Source organism: Palaemon carinicauda, chromosome 2 (assembly GCF_036898095.1).
Source record: "Palaemon carinicauda isolate YSFRI2023 chromosome 2, ASM3689809v2, whole genome shotgun sequence".
In the NCBI taxonomy this organism is placed as follows: Eukaryota; Metazoa; Arthropoda; class Malacostraca; order Decapoda; family Palaemonidae; genus Palaemon; species Palaemon carinicauda.
In genome coordinates, this window is record NC_090726.1 from 40,217,906 (window position 1) to 40,238,251 (window position 20,346).

Below are 20,346 nucleotides of genomic sequence, written 5' to 3' on the forward strand. Positions count from 1 at the left end.
AGCCATATTTCTGAGAGGAAAGCGGGGCCTCTGTCTGTCGTGATTTCGTCAGGAACGCCAAACCTGCTCACCCAGCTTGACAGGAGGGCTTCGGCGCATGCTTGAGTCGTAGCTTCGGTCATCGGCGATGCCTCCAACCACCTTGTGGAGCGATCGATGATTGTAAGTAGGTAGCGAGCAGATCCAGAAGGGGGCAACGGTCCCACGACGTCGATGTGTATATGGCCGAAACGTCTTTTTGGCTGGGGAAAATCGCCCACCCCCGATTCGGTGTGACAGCTGACCTTGCTTGACTGGCAGTTGATGCATGACTTCGCCCATTCAAGGGCGTCCTTTTTTATCCCTGGCCAGACAAACTTTTCAGACAGAAGGCGAGCGGTGGTGCGTCCTGAGGGGTGTGAAAGTCCATGGATGATATCGAATATTTTCCTTCTGCAGGAGGCTGGTACCCAGGGACGTGGGCGGCCCGTGCTGGTGTCGCAAAGAATAGTTACTCCTGCTGGTCCGAGGGGAATCGCACTTATCTTGAGCGCGGATGGCCCCGTCAGGTGATCATGTGCTTCTCGGTCGGTGCGTTGTTCGGTTGCGAGATTGGCGTAGTCGATTCCCAGGTGTATCGCGTCAATTTCAATCCTTGAAAGGGCGTCCGCGACTGGGTTTTTCTTTCCTGGGACGTAACGTATGGTGCACCCGAATTCGGCGATTGATGCGAGATGACGTTGTTGTCGGGAGGACCATGCGTCCGTCGATTTCGTGAAGGCGTGTACGAGGGGTTAATGGTCCGTCGCGATTGTGAAGGGGGTACCCTCCAAGATGTGCCTGAAGTGGCGGACGGCGAGGTAGACGGCGAGGAGTTCCCTATTGAAGGTGCTGTATCTTGTTTCGGCGGGTTTCAATTTCTTGCTGAAGAATGCCAGCGGTCGAGGAGAACCATCGATGAGTTGCTCCAGCACAGCCCCACAGGCGACGTTGCTGGTGTCGGTCGTTAGTCGCAGGGGCGCGTTGTCGTCGAAATGAGCCAGGGTGGTGGCATTCGCAAGGGCATCCTTCGTCCGAGCGAATGCCTGATGAGGTTCAGGCGCCTGTAGTCGCTGCAAGGTCTCCAGGACCCGTCCGGCTTTTTAACCATGTGCAGGGGTGATGCCCAGGGTCTCGATGCTTTCTTACAGATACCCATGCGTTCCATGTCCTCGAAGGCGCGTTTGGCATCCTTCAGTTTCTGGGGCGGGAGGCGGCGGAATTTGGCGTGAGTAGGAGGTCCTGTCGTTGTGATGTGGTAGATACCATGCTTGGACGGGGAACCTGGCGAGTGTCGTAGCTCGGGCTTGAAAACCTCGGGAAATTCTTGTAGGAGGTCGGCATAGGGGTGCGTCGTTACTGTGGATACGGACATTGTTGCAGGGCCGTGTTCTAGGGCGCGGGACTGGCAGGTTCCCGTGTCGATAAGACGTTTGTTAGCGACATCGACAAGGAGTCCTTGGTGGGCGAGGAAATCCGCACCGAGGAGGGGGCGATTGATGTCGGCGATGGCGAAGGGCCAAGAATACGAACGGCCCATGATTGATATCTTGAGGGTCCTAATCCCATAGCACCGTATGGGAGATCCGTTGGCGGCGATGAGTGAGGGAGCGTTTTTGTCGGGACCACGGTCTAGGTCGGACTTGGAAGGTGGGAACGTTGACTGCATTGCGCCGGTGTCTACCATGAGTCTACGGTTGGAAATGGTATCGAGGATATAGAAACCATTTTTGTTTTGGTTACCTATGGCTGCGATGGTGGCAGGCGGATGCTTCTGGCGTCGTTTTCTAGGGAAACTGCATGGTGCTCTACATTTCTTGGCGTCACTGCTGAACTGTTGGTGGTAGAAGCACCATGCTGGGTTAGTCCTAGGGTTCGGTCGTGTTGGTTGCGGCGGTTTCTTTCTTGATAGAACGTTGATCTCGTCGTCCTCAAGGGCCGTTGCCGAGGAGTCTATGGAAGAGCAGCTGCTGAAGGAGGAGAACGAAGGCGGTGTTGACGATGATGCTCCGAGGCGAGATGCTTTGGAGGCCTCGTGGAGCTTCTGAGCCTTCGACAGGAGTTCGTTCATCGGGAGCGTGTCGGCGTCTGTCAATCGGGCCCTTACGTAATGTGGTAGGCGTCGAAGAAAGATCTTGCGAGATAAGCTAATCTCACGTCTTCGGCCGTTGCTGTCTGTTTCGGGGAGCAAAAGCAGGCCGGTTAACTCGTCCCACGCCTCGACAGGAGAGGTGTCACCCATGGGCTTGCCGGCGAGGTCCAGGACTTTCTGTGCCCTTGCTGAGACGGAGAGGGAGTAGATACCGATGAGTTTTGTTCTCAGGTCGTCGTATGAAACTTGGCTGGCCTGGGCGTCGAGCCATGGGGAAATCTTGTCAAATACTTTTTCAGGTATGGAGGTGAGAACGATGTCAGCCTTGGCGAAGGAGTCGCTGAGTCTAGTGACACGGAAGAATACGTCTGCCCTCAGGAACCAGGAAGCGGTGTTGTGTTGAGAAAAAGGCGGCAGTTTGACTTTGGGCGTGGAGGCGAGGCCGTTGGGTGCGATGGGCGTGTTGCTTCCTGCATCGTGGCCAGACGACGAGTCGGCGAAGAGGTGAGAAGTTGATATGTCGGTTAAGCTCATCCTACTGCCTTACATGCACCGAAGTGTGGGAGAACCAAAGGCAGGCTCATGCCTAAGGTAACGGAGTATAGAGAAGGTAGCACGGCCGTAATAAGTCCGTTAATGGCAAAGCCAAAACCGCTGATGTTACTTTCAACTCCGGGGTCACCAGTTGTAAGGACAGTGAGACAAGCGTCACCAAGATCAACTGATACTTTATTTGAATGTGCACGGGAGATATTACAAGGTGCGGACGGAAAGGTAGGATGACGCTGGCGCCAAATCAGATTGAAGTGCCCGCCAAAATATATGTGTTTTCTCACACTTACAGATATATGAATTATGAGTGAACAGAAACATGTTATGAAATGATACATATGTCAAAATGTAGCTCTGGTAGAGTGGAATATATATACATGGGAAACCACGGTGTGGCGATAGGAATATTCAAATAAATAAGTAGTTTGTCGATTTTCTGGACGACGAAGGGATTGGTGTCCTTACACTACCATTGACTATGACTTCAATATATACTGCATTAAGAACAGAATTATTGCTAGCTTTAATAATGTAATTAAATTAATGATCATAGGTACAATAAACCATGCAATATACAAACAATTATTTCTGGTATATAAAAAAACTTTTCGTAAGACACACTAGGCAAGGGCTGGTAGGAATACAAGTAGAGCTAGAAAATATTACAATCCTTTAAGAGCTATTGCCAATCGTACACCTCTTATGGCATGCAGTATGTATTTAAATGACACCCTTGGTTGTATCTTAACTCTGAATGGCCTCCCAGTGCTGTGTCATATGACCCAAATCCGGAAAAAAAAAAAGTTGGCTATATGAAATCGTTTAATGTCAGTGTCTATGTCGATATATTTCTTTTATCCTGATTTAATTCTAGTTAAAATCATATCTTAAAGCTTTATAAATATATCAAAATAATATTTCTAAAGAAATAGATTAAAAATACTGCTAAGATAATCGTAAAATTAAATTGTCTTGCGATAATCATTGTATTGTTAAGTATATATCTAAGTCTCCCATTTAAAATTTATCGTTTTCTTTTAAGATGCATAATAACGTTTTCTTCTTTTAGAGAGCATAAACTAATGTAAGCATAACTTTGTCAGTTGTGTTCATGAAGTGACGTTTGGCAACGTAAAAAACATTTGTTTCTATCCTTTACCTGTACTTTTGAGAATGCTTTTTTAAAATACCTTGAGTCCAACCAACCAATGGGAGATCTTTTCACAAAGCTGGTAGCTGAAAACGCCAATGAAAAGAGGTGATACAATTGTTACATGTGGTGGAGGTCTCTGGTTGGTTGAAGGACCCCTTTGAATTACCGGTTATTTGAAGTTTGGTGTTCTTACATTCTCGGGGATACAATTTTAATTCAAAAGTCAAGTTTGATAATCAATATCTTAAAAGCATTTGATTGTGTATTTTCGAAAACCATACGTATCGAGCTATATATTCCAAGATACTTTACGTTTACTTTAATGGCTGCTTTTCTGGTCCTATACAGCAGGGGAATCCCAAACTTTGAAGGTTTTCTGGGTGTGTCTTTATTCATTATAATTTACGAAGACGTTGTTCAGTGTGATTTGAATTTTGAATATTCTCTCAATACATTATAATGCCCGATATTACTATAGTCATTTATATCTCAAAATTTTATAGGTTTTTCAGTTGGTATATTGCCTTTAATCACCCGTTTTAACCTAAATATAAAAAAGGTAAATCCTATATTGATGAAAATGTTAGCTAGTTAGATTTTAATCCGAAGTTATACCATATTATATCGTTTACTTGACTTCTCTAAGGGCTGCTTCTCTGGTCCTATACAGTAGAGGAACCTTACTCTCTACCTAACCTTCATAGTCATTTTATCATATGCATACCAAGGCATTCAGCATTTCACACCGTATATCACTCGTTTATTGTCAAATCTAAACCATCGAAGCACTTAGAGAACAAGAAAGTCTTCAGTTTCCTCTTGAAAGCCTTAATATATTCCGTCTGTCAGATGACTAGTGGAAGCTTATTGTATAGTCCCGGGGCCGCATATTTGAGGGCTCAAGAGCCTACAGTAGACATATATCCAGGTTCCAATAATTTGAAGCCATTTGTGACTATTCTCGTGTCAACACGAATTGTTGGCTACACAATATGTAGTAATTCTCTTAGATATATTGGACGCGAGGTTCTGGTAATTTGATGGGTTATTGTACATATTCTAAACTCAATTCTTGCTTTAACAGTAAATGAACAATATGCGATATGAAACGTTAAAATACTCTGAACGAACAAAGTAAAACGACAGTGGAGGTCCAGTAGAGACTGGGGTTTCCCTGCTGTATGGGACCGGAAAAGCAGCCATCAAAGTAAAGTAAAGTAACCAACCAGTGTAATTCAATTAGTGCAGGAGTGATCCTTTCTCTATGTGGGACACGTTTTATTAGTCTTGTTCCTCTGTTTATTAGGTTTTGCAATTACTTAGTTGCACTTTTGGTAAATGGAAAATGGCTGTCTGCTAAAGAAGGTGATGAATGCAAGAGTTGATGGGAGAAGTACAAGAGGAAGGCCAAGGTTTGGGTGGATGGATGGTGTGAAGAAAGCTCTGGGTGATAGGAGGATAGATGTGAGAGAGGCAAGAGAGCGTGCTAGAAATAGGAATGAATGGCGAGCGATTGTGACGCAGTTCCAGTAGGCCCTGCTGCTTCCTCCGGTGCCTTAGATGACCGCGGAGGTAGCAGCAGTAGGGGAATCAGCAGTATGAAGCTTCATCTGTGGTGGAAATGTGGGAGGTTGGGCTGTAGCACCCTAGCAGTACCAGCTGAACTCGGCTGAGTCCCTGGTTAGGCTGGAGGAACGTAGAGAGTAGAGGTCCCCTTTTTGTTTTGTTTCTTGTTGTTGTCGGCTACCCCCCAAAATTGGGGGAAGTGCCTTTGGTATATGTATGTATGTACTTTTGGTAAATTGTGGTGTCTGTTCATCATGAAAGGTCTCCCATCAAAGATTCGATTACGTCAATGTTTTTATTTCGGTCCTCTTTGCAGCATATTACTTAACTTTAAAGGATGCTTTCCTTGTCCTATCACGCAGGGGAACCCTACTCACTACAGGACCTACAACATAAGTTTGTCATATACATTCTTATGTATTTTGCGTATCACGCTGCATTGTTTGTGTTTATTGTTAAATCGATATTATCGAAGTCTTGTTATCATATAATGTTTCGAAATAGTTTTTTTTTTATGTCTCAAGTGGTTTATAGAGGTAAAATATAAAAATAAAGAGCCTATGAACAAGCAGGAAGAACTTTGTTACCAGATGTCTATACTCTCCCTAGTTTCATTTTCCCGAATAGATACTATTGCATATTTTCCCACTTTTAATACACTTTTAGCATATAAAAGAGCAACTTGATATATATGAATATTTGGATGCATAAATGTAGGCAAATGATGGTTTAAAAGCAAAGAAACAATTGAATGTATTGTTTATATATGTGTCAGCTTCTCTGTCCCTTTTCTGTCATCTACGATTTAAGGCCTTTTCCGAATAGCTATCTGCTTATTATAATGATCAATAAACATTCTATTCATAAAATAAAGTTATTGTATAATCCAAAAGCCTTTATTTATTTCAATATCTTGTTTCGTGGTTTTAAAATATTCCATTTTAAATGGCACACCTTTTTGTATTACCAAATCTTGTTTACAAAAACCCCTTCAAGATTTCTTAATTTTATGTAATATATCAAGTTATATCTTATATTGTTTAAAAGAAAAAATTATTTAGTTTACATTTACTTTATATCTACCAATAATATTATTTGTTAATAGTAAATATAATCTTAAGACAATATATTCTTTATTGAAAAATATGTCGACGTATAGTTTTGCTAAAAGATATTTTAAATCGATTTTTATATGTCTATTTTAGGCGCTATTACTCTTAATATTTTGTGAAAATTGTTTCTAATTATTCATTTATCCAAATTACATATAAAAATTAAAATTAATTCCGTAGTTTCTTTGAAAATATGAATAAAACTTTATTATTCACTGGAAAATTCAACTTTGAAAACGCTGCCACAAGTTCCTAGTACTCTTGACCACTTTTTACTTAATTATCACGCTTTAAACCTAATGCAGAGAGAAATGTTTATGCTTGTTTTAATCTAAAATATATTGATAACAAAATTAAATGAAGTATTTATATTCAAAGTTGTGCATATTAAGATGATGAATAAAACAACAATGCTATTCTTGTACATCTGGCAGACATCATTCCTTCAGTAATATCGCTTCAGTCGCCATTCGTTTCTTGTCCATCCATTGGTGAACGTTCCTTGACATGTGATCGTAGTGTGGTTTCATCACTTCCTCCTGGCAGCAGCAGATTTGTATCCACCTACACCATAACAGTAAGGTATGTGGTAGTTTGCAGTTTACGTTAACGTTGTGTAACCTCATTAATAGTCGAATTATTGACGATCAAACTCACGCTACTCTTGTCTTCCCTGAATTTTCTAAGTCTGTTGTTATTGTTGTACAGGGCCCCATAGGCTAGGTTAGGTGGGTGTCTTCGGTTCGGTGGTGCCCTGAAAATTACTGTGGCCTTAAGGGGGGGGGGGTCGCAGGGGGGGCGGAGCCCCCCCCCCGGTAGGCCTAGGTAGGGGTACAGGGCCCCATAGGCTAGGTTAGGTGGGTGTCTTCGGTTCGGTGGTGCCCTGAAAATTACTGTGGCCTTAAGGGGGGGGGGTCGCAGGGGGGGCGGAGCCCCCCCCGGTAGGCCTAGGTAGGGGTACAGGGCCCCATAGGCTAGGTTAGGTAGGTGTCTTCGGTTCGGTGGTGCCCTGAAAATTACTGTGGCCTTAAGGGGGGGGTCGCAGGGGGGGCGGAGCCCCCCCCCCCGGCAGGCCTAGGTAGGGGTACAGGGCCCCATAGGCTAGGTTAGGTGGGTGTCTTTGGTTCGGTGGTGCCCTGAAAATTACTGTGGCCTTAAGGGGGGGGGGTCGCAGGGGGGCGGAGCCCCCCCCCCCCCCGGTAGGCCTAGGTAGGGGTACAGGGCCCCATAGGCTAGGTTAGGTGGGTGTCTTCGGTTCGGTGGTGCCCTGAAAATTACTGTGGCCTTAAGGGGGGGGGGGTCGCAGGGGTGGGCGGAACCCCCCCCCCCCCCCCCCCCCCCCCCCGGTAGGCCTAGGTAGGGGTACAGGGCCCCATAGGCTAGGTTAGGTGGGTGTCTTCGGTTCGGTGGTGCCCTGAAAATTACTGTGGCCTTAAGGGGAGCCCCCCCCCCCCCCCGGTAGGCCTAGGTAGGGGTACATGGCCCCCAGGGTAGGGTAGGTAGTTGTATTAGGTTCGGTAATGCCCCGAAAAATCACTTTTCTCCTCCTCCCCCAACCCAAAAACCTCGCTTCCCACTGGGGTCCCCCATAATTGTAGTAGTAGGTTTATGCTTACATTTTCTGTGTAAGAGTTAGGTGGTTGTAGGAGGATTATCTCACAGTTTCAAGGTAACTGTAGCTCTAATTTACTGTTTTCTTTCGTTTTCTACTTTTAAAAACTTTTAAATCGAGCGCGGAGGTCTCCTACACAATTACCGACTTTTTTTTTTTTTTTTTTTTGTTGTGTGTGTGTGGGGGGGGGGGGATTCTTGAAATCGTAACTTGCGGATCAACATTGCTTTGACTGGGCTAAGCAAGTATTTTTGTCCAACTCGTGCTCTTCTTAACGATTTATTACTACTGCTCAATTGTGGGAAAAGTTATTGACTTTTAAATAAATACAGGTATGAATATGTATTTGCTGACTGGTCTCTGTTAGTGGCAAGGGAAAGCCGAGTTTCAACACTTTTATACTTTTGTAGCCTATATGGTTTTTTGGCGACTGGTTGTTCGTAGCCGTTGGACATGACTTGTAAGGAAATTAAAGGGATATGACCTACTCTAAGGTACTTCAACCTAACCTGACTCAGATTGCAGCATCCATACTTGCCACTCTCCATATTAGTGATGCCCACCACTTTATTTTTCCATGCGTCCTATCTTACGTCTGCGGTTTGGCTGCGCTATTATTTTGGTAACATTTCAGTGGACTACACCCAGTCTTTTTTGCATGAAAAATCCCATTTTCTGTTAGTGTTATTGCGTTATTATTATATTCTGGGAAACTATCGTGTTCTGAGGACCACCTTCAATCAGGTTCCCCAGGTGGGAATCCGGGTTTTGGTGGATTCAAATAAAAACCAAAGGTTTGAAGATGATAATAGCGAAACTCAAGAAAACAACAACAAAAATAACAGAAAATAAAAATTTAATGCCAAAATTAGTGAAACGCCTACAAACTAATGACGGCAGAAGTACAGTACCTCTCTCGTACACCGTTTTCTCTCGAGCAGCGTTGTGTGAAGCATCTTTTTTCCCTGAGCACTCATTTCCAAAATGGTTTATGCTCCTCCATTGCTCAGAATAGGTGAATTTACATTATATTTGAAAATTGATTGAACTCCACTATGGTATGTCTTCTGAGCATAGTTAATATTTTTTTAGTGAGGCAGATTTGCACCGACTAGCATGGGTGCCCATTTAACCCGGAAGAGTGTCCTAATAGCTGATTGGTCGGAACTATTTTTGTCCGAATGCTTCCGAGCAATCGGCTATCAGAAAACTTTTCCGAGCTAAAAGGGCACCCCTGCGAGTCGGTGCAAATATACCTCATTAAAATAAATTGACTATAGTCTTACCAGGATCTGAAGCAGGAGGGGGATAAAAGGGTCATGTAAAATTACCTCTGGGAACTTAAGCATAGATATTTCGTAGCTCTTAAGTGGTTCAAAAAGCCAGAACATTTTTATTCATAAAAAAAACAAAGCTATTGAAAGCAAATGCAAGGACACTCTAAAATCAAATCATTGTTCTCTTGTCTTGGGTAGTGCCATAGCCTCTGTACCATGGTCTCCCACTGTCTTGGGTTAGAGTTCTCCTGCTGAGGGTTACACTTGGGCTCACAATTCTATCTAGTTTCTCTTCCTCTTGTTTTGTTAATTTTTTTTATAGTTTTTAAAGGAAATATATTTGTTAATGTTGTTACTATACTTAAAATATTTTTTTTCTTTATTTCCATTCCTCACTGGGCTATTTTCCCTGTTGGGGACCGTGGCCTTACAGCATCATGCATTTCCAACTAGGGTTGTAGCTTAGCATTTAATGATGATAGTAATAGCGCGTGCATAGTAACCCACAATCGGTCTTCCAAACGGAAGCAATTGACTTTGACTCCAAAATAGCGTTCACATTTCAATTAATCGACAAGTTATGTCGCAGCTCTCGTTAATCATGATGTACTAAGAAAAATACCAAACTAGGTAGCACATGTCCATATCTTATAGCTAATTCCAGTTTTGCTAGAAGCTAATATACTGTATTGAATATTAACCCAAAAATATTAGCGACCCACAAAGTTGGTGTGCGCAGCATATCCATATCATCTTGCCAGATTGGTACATTCCCGTTAAAATGTATATTTGCAAGTGAAGCGAGCCACGTGGCAGTAAAGCCCTTTTGACTGACTTGTAGATTATTGATAATTATGGTATATTAATTTCACACCAATCACATGAACCGTATGTATTTTTGTGTTTTTCCTATTCGTTAGTTTTTGTATATGCATTTCAGAACATTGATGCAAATGCATGGTTGTTTTGGCTTCTTCCTTATCAAAAATTTCAGTAAAATGGGTTTATTCAGTAATTAATTGATAATTGTGGAATTTTTCTGTTAAATTTTGCGTAAAGAGGATACATACAGTATATAGTTTTAATAGTGTGACCGTGAAAATTTTTCATGTTACGAGAAAGGTTGTAAAAGAAATTATGTGGAAATGGTTGATTCATTGTTCCAGACTCAATAAGTTCAACTAAGGTTCCACCACCAGCGTAGAGTTATTTTTCGATTAGGTGAGAAATTAGAGTTTTAGTGAATGTTTAAAAAAATATATACTGTATATCCATTTGAGGACATACTGTATATGTTTGTAGTTAGTCAGTTGAAATTTATTTTTACCAGAAATTTTGGGCATTTATATACATATTAACATAAGATTAGGATTAATCAAGCAAGGAAAGGTTCCATTTCATTGTTTGTTTACTTAACCCCCTCATTTATTTCTTTACTTGTTAGTCTTTGCCGTAGTTCATTCCTACACAAATACAAAATATAGTCCTTCAATAATTCCACTGTAACGTAAGCGAACCAGGAACGGCCACTTGAACTTTTGATGAGGTAAGCATAGTTGCTGTTCGGATAAAGAAACACTTGCTTTGTCTTCAGCCGCCAAAGAGTACAGAAGTATTTCTCGGCATCCACGTCCGGCTGTTTTAATCCTTTTCTTTGAGTACAGTACTGGGTACGTTCTACTCGGGGAGAGGATCCCAGTACGTTCTCGACTCATTCACGGGGCGAGATGGTACGTACAAGGAACATTCATATCTTCAAGTGTACACTTCTGTTTGTGGTACAGCCGCTCTTGTTCTTTAAGAGAATGAGCGTATGCACTGCAGGCAGAAATGAAGTGCTCTGCCCGTTCAAGGTCTCGTGCAAGAGTATGACCAATTACATGTACTGTATGTCAGGAAGTAGGCAGCTACCTTCGTCCTTACATGCCTTGGGCTGTTTCCAAGACGCTTTGGTGACATAATTACCATGCTCACAATGAATAAAATCTGCTAGAGACAAACAAAAGTCCACAGATATTCTCTTGCTCTACCGAGTGACAGGATCCTCCCCAATCCAATTTCACCCTGCTTAGTTAAGTCTTGTAGGTAAGCCCTCTATGTCTTCTGAAGGAGTGGGTAGCTAAGGCTACTTCACCCCAGTGAGCACAGTGTTGACACTAGTAATTTTAGATTTGTGACTTTGACCCTGATACCAATGACCCCAGAGGTAATCCCCCTGTGCAGTGCTTCCTAAGTGTGACCGGTTTCATGGTTCCTTCCTGCTGTAAACCCAGCATCTTTGTTGTAATCCCCAGTGAGTGTCTTAACTTCCCCTGTAACATTGTTCCCTAGTCTTGTAGTTCATGTTGGAGTAACCAGAGCGGTCTCTAGGTCCCTCACGAGACAGGAAGCATGTTTTCTGTGGTATTGCATAGACGTGAATCAGATCTAAAGTAGAATGACCGTCTGGTCTTAATCTCTCCTTCCCCTACCTTGGTCATGAAACGGTCAAACCGTTACTCGCTAGGTCTGGCAATACTGGTGTGCTATGCTTCCTTCCGAGCTCCATTCTTTAGAATCTAATGAAGTATCTTCCCCGTCCCTCCTTGACGAGGAGGAGGGTGACTGATTGTATACCAACCCATTGAACATCATACGCCAGGTATATCATCCCAGACTGCTATCCCCTTCAGGGGAAGGGATTCTTTGTGATGGACTGATAGGGAGTTTCAGTCCTCTCCTTTTCTCCCATACTGTAACAGACAAACATTAACACTCCAAGGGAAGAAAAAGAACCAGCCAGTTCAGTTCTAGGAGGAACTTCCTGTCACCAATTACCAAAATGTCTTGTTTAAAAGACAAATGGTTTGTATATGCTTAGGAACAAAGATATTTTAGAAGCAAGCAGTATTTTTTCTAGCTATAAAAAGTTGTCTTTAAGTTTTAACTTTCTACCTCAACCAACCCTCACAGTCCTGAGTTTAAGGTCAGAAGTCGAGTCTGCCTGGTAGGTGGGCAGAGCTATTCATCTGCACTCGCCACTTTGTTAACGAGGTCCACATGTCGTTAATTACCTTTTTAATGAATTCAACAGTTGTTAGAGTACCCTAAAGGCATCCCTTATTTTAAAGGACTCGTGTTTGCTTAGGAAAAGAACAAATTACTTTATTGAAATTTTTATTTATTGTAATTTATCTAGACTACTATGAGATTCAGGGCCTCTGTAACACGGTTTTTTCACAATAACTTTTTATCTATGAATTTCATAAATGTAACGCTTCTTCAGAATGCACATTATATCTACACATAAATTTTGACTATATTTTGCATTACGAAGGTTGAATAAATTTGGTACTTATAATGTAAAAGTGACGTTTTTTTAAGACAGGCCAACTTACTCAGAGAAAAGGTTTCAAAAGCACTCGTTACGTAACTTATGACGGCATTGCTTCCCTCTTTCTCGATCGATGATTGGCTATACGTAACGAAGGCTATACCTTTGCCAACAATGACACAAAAGTTTAAATAAAAGCAAAGCAGTACACCTTTATGAACTCTGAAACCTCTCCACTGATAATTGTCATAATGAACAAACCAACAAAATATGTTAATAAATACAAAAACACTTCGATTATTAGTCTAACTCCCAAAATAAGTTTCCTAAGAAATTACAGTCTACTTTATAGGTCACAATCAGATTGACAAGGTGTAGGGAATAGTTGGTAATTTTCAAAAACGTAGTAGACAAACTTGATTTGATAATTGCTATATCCAATGCCAAGCAATTTTTATTTATTGTCTATCTACCTACCTATTTACTGTAAAAAGAAAAAAAAAAAAGAATAGCCGGTACCGTATTTTGGCTTTAAACCTTCACCAATAATTATCGTCAAAATGATGATTTCATTAGGCTCCACCCACTTTGGCCTCGTTATAATTCAGGATAACATTGAAGGCTATCATGGGCATTGTTGGATCAGAAAATTTAAATTCTAGCTATAAAAACTCATTTCTCGAGTAGTTGTAAGAAGTGCTAAATGATCCTCAAGGATTCCAGCAGTTGGCCTAAACGTTTAATTCATGTATACTACTGTTGCGGCACTACTGCTACATTAGTATTACTACGCTAGCACAGATACCCCACCCATATTTATGTATCGTTCCGCCATTCATAAAGTCTTTGTCATGTTTTTTTCACTGTGCAATAAGCCATGGCCTCCTCAGAAATTAAGTTTAACATTAGATAATAGGTTATTTCATTAAGCTGACAAATTATGGCAACTGAGTATGTTATTGCCGATGTTGAAGCTAAAGATAAAGTATGGTATCATTCCTTTATTGCATTATCATCTTTACTACTATTTGTTTTGCTACATGTAGTAATTATTTTAAAGGATAAATGAAATATGGTCACTTTACCTCTATAAATTCCCATTAGATGTACAAATAAAACTCCTAAAACTATTCCTGATTTATTTACAAAATACTGTCATGCCCAAAACATAGCCAACACGGTCGTACGGCCTAAAAAAAAGAAGAAAATTATATCGGATGATCCGTTGGTCTGATGGAGAGTTTAGCACAAAATTCTTATTTTAACAAAAAAAGTTATATAAAGACTGTTTACATACAATGTCTCTCTCTCTCTCTCTCTCTCTCTCTCGGTGACATAGTGAATAGTTAATGGAAATGTTCAAAAGCCTGAATGACATTATAAGTATTATAATCATGTTACGTTAAATACAAATCAGACCATAAACATTGGATTTAAACTAGAAACTGAATAATTATCTATTCAGGCTATAGTATATATGGCCACGGGCTTTCCTTTGACTGTATAAAGTTGCAAGTCGTAAGATAAATGCAGTTTTGCAACCACGGGGGCAATTCCAAATCCTGTTAGCTATTCTTGACTGTTATGGGTTTCAGAGCCGATGGAACAAGGTGAATGGGTGTCTGTTGGATGGGAGGGGCAAAATTTTGTCAAAAGGTGTTTACATTGCTTACGTAATGAATGTTTTCGACTCTTGGCTCGTTATCACTGGCCATGGCGTCGGCCAGATCATTTTTACTCTATAAAAATTAAAACTATTGGATTTAAGTTATTGATAATGCTGACAAAATTTGTGTGTGGTTGTAAAATATACATATGTCAACTTTCAGCTACATCCGATGCTTTGATAAAAGGCAAAGTCCAAAAAACCGTGTTACAGAGGGCCTGAATCTCATAGTAGCTTTTGATATCTAAATTACTCTGTGGTAGGCCATGTGATCTAAATTCTTTGAGGGGAGGCACTAGGGGGATAGCGGGTATAGAAAATCTGTCTAAACATAAATCGGTTGAAGATAAACATGTTTCAGGATAGTACGATTGATTGGGTTCAAATCTTTTATGTAGATAATTTTAATGTTGCTGTATAAGAGAGACTTTTGGATCAAAGAAAATGGGTTGGTTTCCATTCTATATTTGTTCTGTAACTGAAATACAAACCACACTATTTACATCGGGTAATTACTTCGGCGTAGCTGAATGACGAGCCATTAGAATTTTAACGAGGGTTTACTACCCCACCGCTAAACTAGCGGCGGGTAGGGAGTGGTAGCTTGCTACCCCTCCCTCACACACACTAGTGAATGCTTCACTTTGCTTTTGGCTCGGGTGGCGATCAGACGTGTCTGCTCTCACCCTCTCTTGACTGCCATTAATCTGTTTTGCTTTCTCTTTCCTACATTGTGTATGAAGTTGGCCTCTATTATTTAATAATGCGTACGTGTCCTGGATTACGTGGCCGCCCTTGTGGGACTTTTATGTCGGCGGTCGACACTGATCCCCACACCTTGTGTCCTCATTGTAGGGGCAAACGGTGTGATAGCGGTAATGTATGTATTGAATGTAGGGAGTGGTCTAACTCCCAGTGGGAGAGGTTTGCCCGCCGCTGGAAGAAAAAGTCTAAAAGAGATATTTCTCCTTCAGAGGCTTCTTTGAAGAGAGAAAATTCTAGGACTTCTTCCGTAGCCCTTTCCTCCTCTGAAGCTCCCACTCGATCGGTCTCTTCCGAGAGGCCGGCGAGTGGTAGTGTAGACCGTATTGCTGTTGACCGATCCCGGGGTGCGGGAGAGGTAGTTGCCTCCCATAGCGAGGCAGCTGCCCCTCCTCCACCGGAGGAGGATATGAATATTGATTTTTCTGTTAATAACAATGATTTGATCCAGCTTTGGGCTTCCTTGGGGCTTCAGGGTTCCCCCTCCAGGGAAGCCTTGTTTGACATGATCAAATTAGGTGCAGCTGTTAAGCAATCGCTGACGACAGCAGGGATAGATCCTCTGTCTGTCGTTGACGTTGTTGTAACGGAGGCATTGGGTGTGTCTGCTCAAACTCCTGTGCCTGTTGTTGCTGAGGTAGCTGAAGGCTTAGGTTCCCCCTCCGAACATCCTTCGAGGGAGGAACTGTCCTACGGTCTCTTCTGCCGGTGATTCAGTTCACTTACAGAGACTCGTCTGTGGAGGTCTTGCGATGGTCAGCTTGCTGATCCCACGGCCCCTCGTGGGCGTATAAGGCGGAAGGCTCGTCCTCCCCTTCGCCGTAGAGGTCTTCCTTCTCCTCACAAGGGAGTTAGGAGGCGCCTCTTCGACTCGTCATACCCGCAGTCCTCTGCGGAGGAGACGACTCACCGTTCACCGTTCCTGCCAGCTACCACCTTAGACCTCTCCGAAGATCGTTCGCGATCCCCTTCGGAGGAAGGTCGTCCTTCGGGACCCTGTGACCAGTCTCTCTCCAGACCTGCTGACCTGCCGTCACCTTTCAAAGATGCTGACGCGCTTTACGCGCCGACTAAACCTGTCATTGCGCAGGCATCGGTCCCTTCGGGGCATAAGGGACTTGAACGCAAAACTGTGCCTCAAACCCTTAAGCGCCAGGTTAAACCTGCGCGCCATCATGCTGCTGCTGCTGCTGTTCCTGACTTGGCGCCACAGCGCTCACCTGCGCACTTGTTCCTGTTACACACCAGGGTTCCCCTGCGCGTCCACAACCTACTGCGCGCCAGCGCCCACCAGCAGTTCCTGATTTAGCGCGCCAGCGCTCACCTGCGAGCAAGCGCCCACCGGTTCCTGTTACGTTGCGCGCAGTCCAAGAGGCACCTAGGTTAGCGCACAGGTGCTCACAGGTGCCTCTAGACCCTCAGCGCACTTCTGGAGTTAGGCTCGCCCATCGTGCACAGTTCCAGCACGCTTCTACAATTCAGCACGCAGTCCAGGAGGTGCCTAAGTTAGCGCACGGGCACTCACAGGTACCCCTGGTCTCTCCATCCAGACTGCGCAATCCTGTTCGCGCGCCCAACTCAACAGCGCTCACCTGTGCGCCCGAATCCTATTGCGCGGCCATCGCAGCAGCGCACACCTGTACGCCCGCACCCTGATGCGCGCCCACGATCTCCTCAGGTTAATATGCCTGCACGGACTGCGCAGCGCTCACCTGCGCGCTATCACGAGGGTGCGCAATCGCGCCCTCGCCCAGTCTTCCCAGATACGCGCTACTGCGCACTCGCGCCCGACAGTACCTCTTCAGGTTGATGCGCGCCCAGGCGATCTATTGATTGCGCCCATCCAGCCTTTAACCCTGCCTCACGATCCAGCTCCTGCGCGCCACACGCCCTCGCCATCTCCTACGCGCCCACGCCATCAACCACGCACGCCCACGCGAGCGCAAAATTCATGCTGCGCACGATCCTTTCGCACGCGACCCAGAACAGGGCTCATAGCGCAACCACCAGCGCGATCTGTGCCCCGATCGCCAATGCGATCACGCACGAGGTTTCACGGGGCTTCAGGCAGACAGGTCATTGTCTCATTCCCCTCCCCGCAAGCGCAGAATAGCGCGCTCACCGGAGGAGGGGAGGTTTCCGGACAGGTCTAAGGATTCTCTTATTTCAGCTTCTCTTCAGGCGAACCCTCGTTTCTCGACTCCTCCAAGGGATCGAACGATCCCCTTCCCTCCAGAGGGAGTGTCTGACAGCATCCCTGGTTTGGGACCATAGTCAGAGCTCTTATGCAGGCTATGAAGCCTGTGCTCTCTGACCTAGGTCACAAATCAGTGGCAGCTTCCTCTCCCCTGAAGAGGAAGAGAGGAATTCCCTCCGTGGTGACTTCTCCGAGGGCTATCCTGTCTCCTTGCAAATCCTTGCGCAAGGCTCCTTCTCCCCCCCCCCCAGACTTTCTCTCCCTCCCCTGCGGATGAGGATTACCCATCCTCAGGAGAGTCGGATGTGCTGGTCCGTTCCCCCATCGCACCAATGGGGGAAACTGCGCCTCTTCCTGAGAAGTCTTCCCGCACAGGGGTGGAGAAGAGCTTGCATCCATCATTACTAGAGTCCTGTATCCCTCCCAGGAGGGAACCGAAGGACTCGAAGACTGTTCCTAAGTCTTCGGCAAGGATCAGACAGGAGCCAGCTAGACCTTCGGAGAATGTCCAAGAGTCCCCCCAGGAAGAGCCACTGGGGACGGGAGATTTTGCTGCCAGTCCTTCAGGAGGAGAGCACCAAGAGTCAGAACATGCATTCTGGCAAGTTCTGACCCTCATGAGGAACCTCAATGGGATTTCAGACCCAGAGATTCCTCCTCGTGAGGGTAAGGAAACGGTCTTGGACCGAGTCTACGGCATCCAGAAACCCTCAAGGGCCAGTGCAGCTTTGCCCTGGTCACAAGGGATGAAGAGTGCCAGAGACAAGGTCGAGGGCCAGCTCTCTGAGCTTGCCTCCTCCAATAGATCCAGCGCCGGTAACAAGCTCCTCCCTCCTCCTAGAGTCCATCAGAGGAGGTATTTTGAGATCCTAGAGGAGACTTGTTTGGGTCTTCCGGTTCATCACTCCGTGGAAGAACTCACTGGGGGAGTCCCTCTAGAGAGAGACTCCAACCGGTATGTGTCCTATTCTGCTACTGAGATCCTAAGCCAGGAGAAGGTGGCGAAGTGTGCCATGCAGGCAACTTCGTGGCTTGACATCTGGATGGGGTCTCTGGGCATCCTGATGTGCTCTGAGGATCTGTCCAAAGAAAGCACCAGGAAGGCACTGGAGACATTCTTGCTCTTAGGCACGCGGACCATTGAGTTTCTGGCCCACCAAGTCTTGAGCTTGTGGGCCAACACGATTCTCAAACGACGGGACGCAGTGGCTGAAAGATTTCACCAGAAGGTCCCCAGTTCCGACGTTAGCAGGCTCAGACACTCTTCCGTTCTCAGTAAGAGTTTGTTTTAGCCTAAGGGCGTGGAGCTAACCGCTGAGAGGTGGAAGAAGTCCAACCAGGACTCCCTCATCCATAGGGCCCTGACATCGAGGCCCTACAAACCTCCAGCAGCCCAACAGCCCCGTCCAGCTAAGGACACAAAGAAGACGACAGCAGCAAAGCCAAAGGTGTCTAAGCCCTTTCCTGCCAAGGGCAGGAGGGGCAAAAAGTCCACCAGGGGAGGTAAAAATCCTAGAGGAAACGGCCGAGGCCGTAAACGCTAGGATTGGCAGTCCCCCTGCATGTCCACCAGTGGGGGGATGCCTACAAAGTTGCGCGACAAGGTGGCAGCAACTCGGGGCAGATACCTGGACGATTTCCGTGATCGGTCAGGGTTATCGCGTCCCGTTCATAACATCTCTACCTCCCCTGACAACGAATCCAGTGTCATTGAGCTCCCTTACCATGGGATCGGTAAGGGGCAGGCCCTCCGGGCAGAAGTCCAGACCATGTTGAAGAAGGACGCTCTCCAAGAGGTAGTGGACGGGTCCCCAGGCTTCTACAGTCGACTCTTTCTTGTAAAGAAGGCGTCTGGAGGCTGGAGACCAGTCATCGACCTCTCAACCCTGAACGGATATGTCAAACAGACTTAGTTCAGCATGGAGACGGCAAACACGGTCAGACTTGCAGTGAGACCAAAAGGACACGTACTTCCAGAGCCCAGTCCATCCGTCTTCAAGGAAGCACTTAAGATTTTGCCTAAACGACAAAATCTACCAGTTCAAGGTGCTGTGTTTTGGTCTCTCCACAGCTCCTCAGGTGTTCACCAGAGTGTTCACCATGATATCATCATGGGCTCACAAGATCGGTATCCGTCTCCTCCGTTATCTGGACGACTGGCTGATCCTAGCAGACTCGGAGGCAACCCTTCTTCGTCACCGAGACAAGCTTCTCGAACTTTGCCAAGATCTGGGGATCATGGTAAATCTCGAAGTCCTCTCTGCAGCCCTCTCAGAAACTGGTATATCTAGGCATGGTCATAGACATCAATCTCCACAAAGCCTTCCTATCAGACGACAGGATAGCAAGGCTGAGGAAGGTCGCAAGACCTTTCCTCAAACGAGAAGAACTTCCAGCCCAAGTGTGGTTACGTCTCCTCGGCCATCTCTCCTCCCTGGCCCGTCTGGTTCCCAACGGTCGCCTCAGAATGAGATCTCTCCAGTGGCGACTCAAGTCCCGGGGGAATCAAGGACACGATTCCCCGGACACTCTGATCCCTATGGGTCATGCAGAACAGACGGACCTCCAGTGGTGGGAGGCAGACGAGAACCTACGAAAAGGAGTGGATCTTCTCGTCCTTCCCCCGGATTTGATGTTGTTTTCGGACGCATCAAAGAACAGCTGCAGTTCGTCCCCAGGTGCAAGTCTTGTTCGTGAGCACTGGGAAAACAAAGAGGAGGGTCACCAGGAATACCATCTCGGCCTGGATTCGCAAGGTAATACACCTGGCCTTGAATCCTGACCCTTCTCTGTCACGTCGCCCTAGAGCACATGATGTCAGGGGCATAGCTACGTCCCTGGCCTTCAAGAAAAATTATTCAGTGACGCAGGTCCTGCAAGCTGGGGTGTGGAAGCGTCAGACCACCTTCACAGCCCACTACCTGCAAGGGCGTGACACACAGGAGGCTCGATACGCTCTCTATCGGCCCTGTGGTGGCTGCACAACAGCTGGTTTAAACCTAAGGCTCCTTAATGGACAAGTAGCA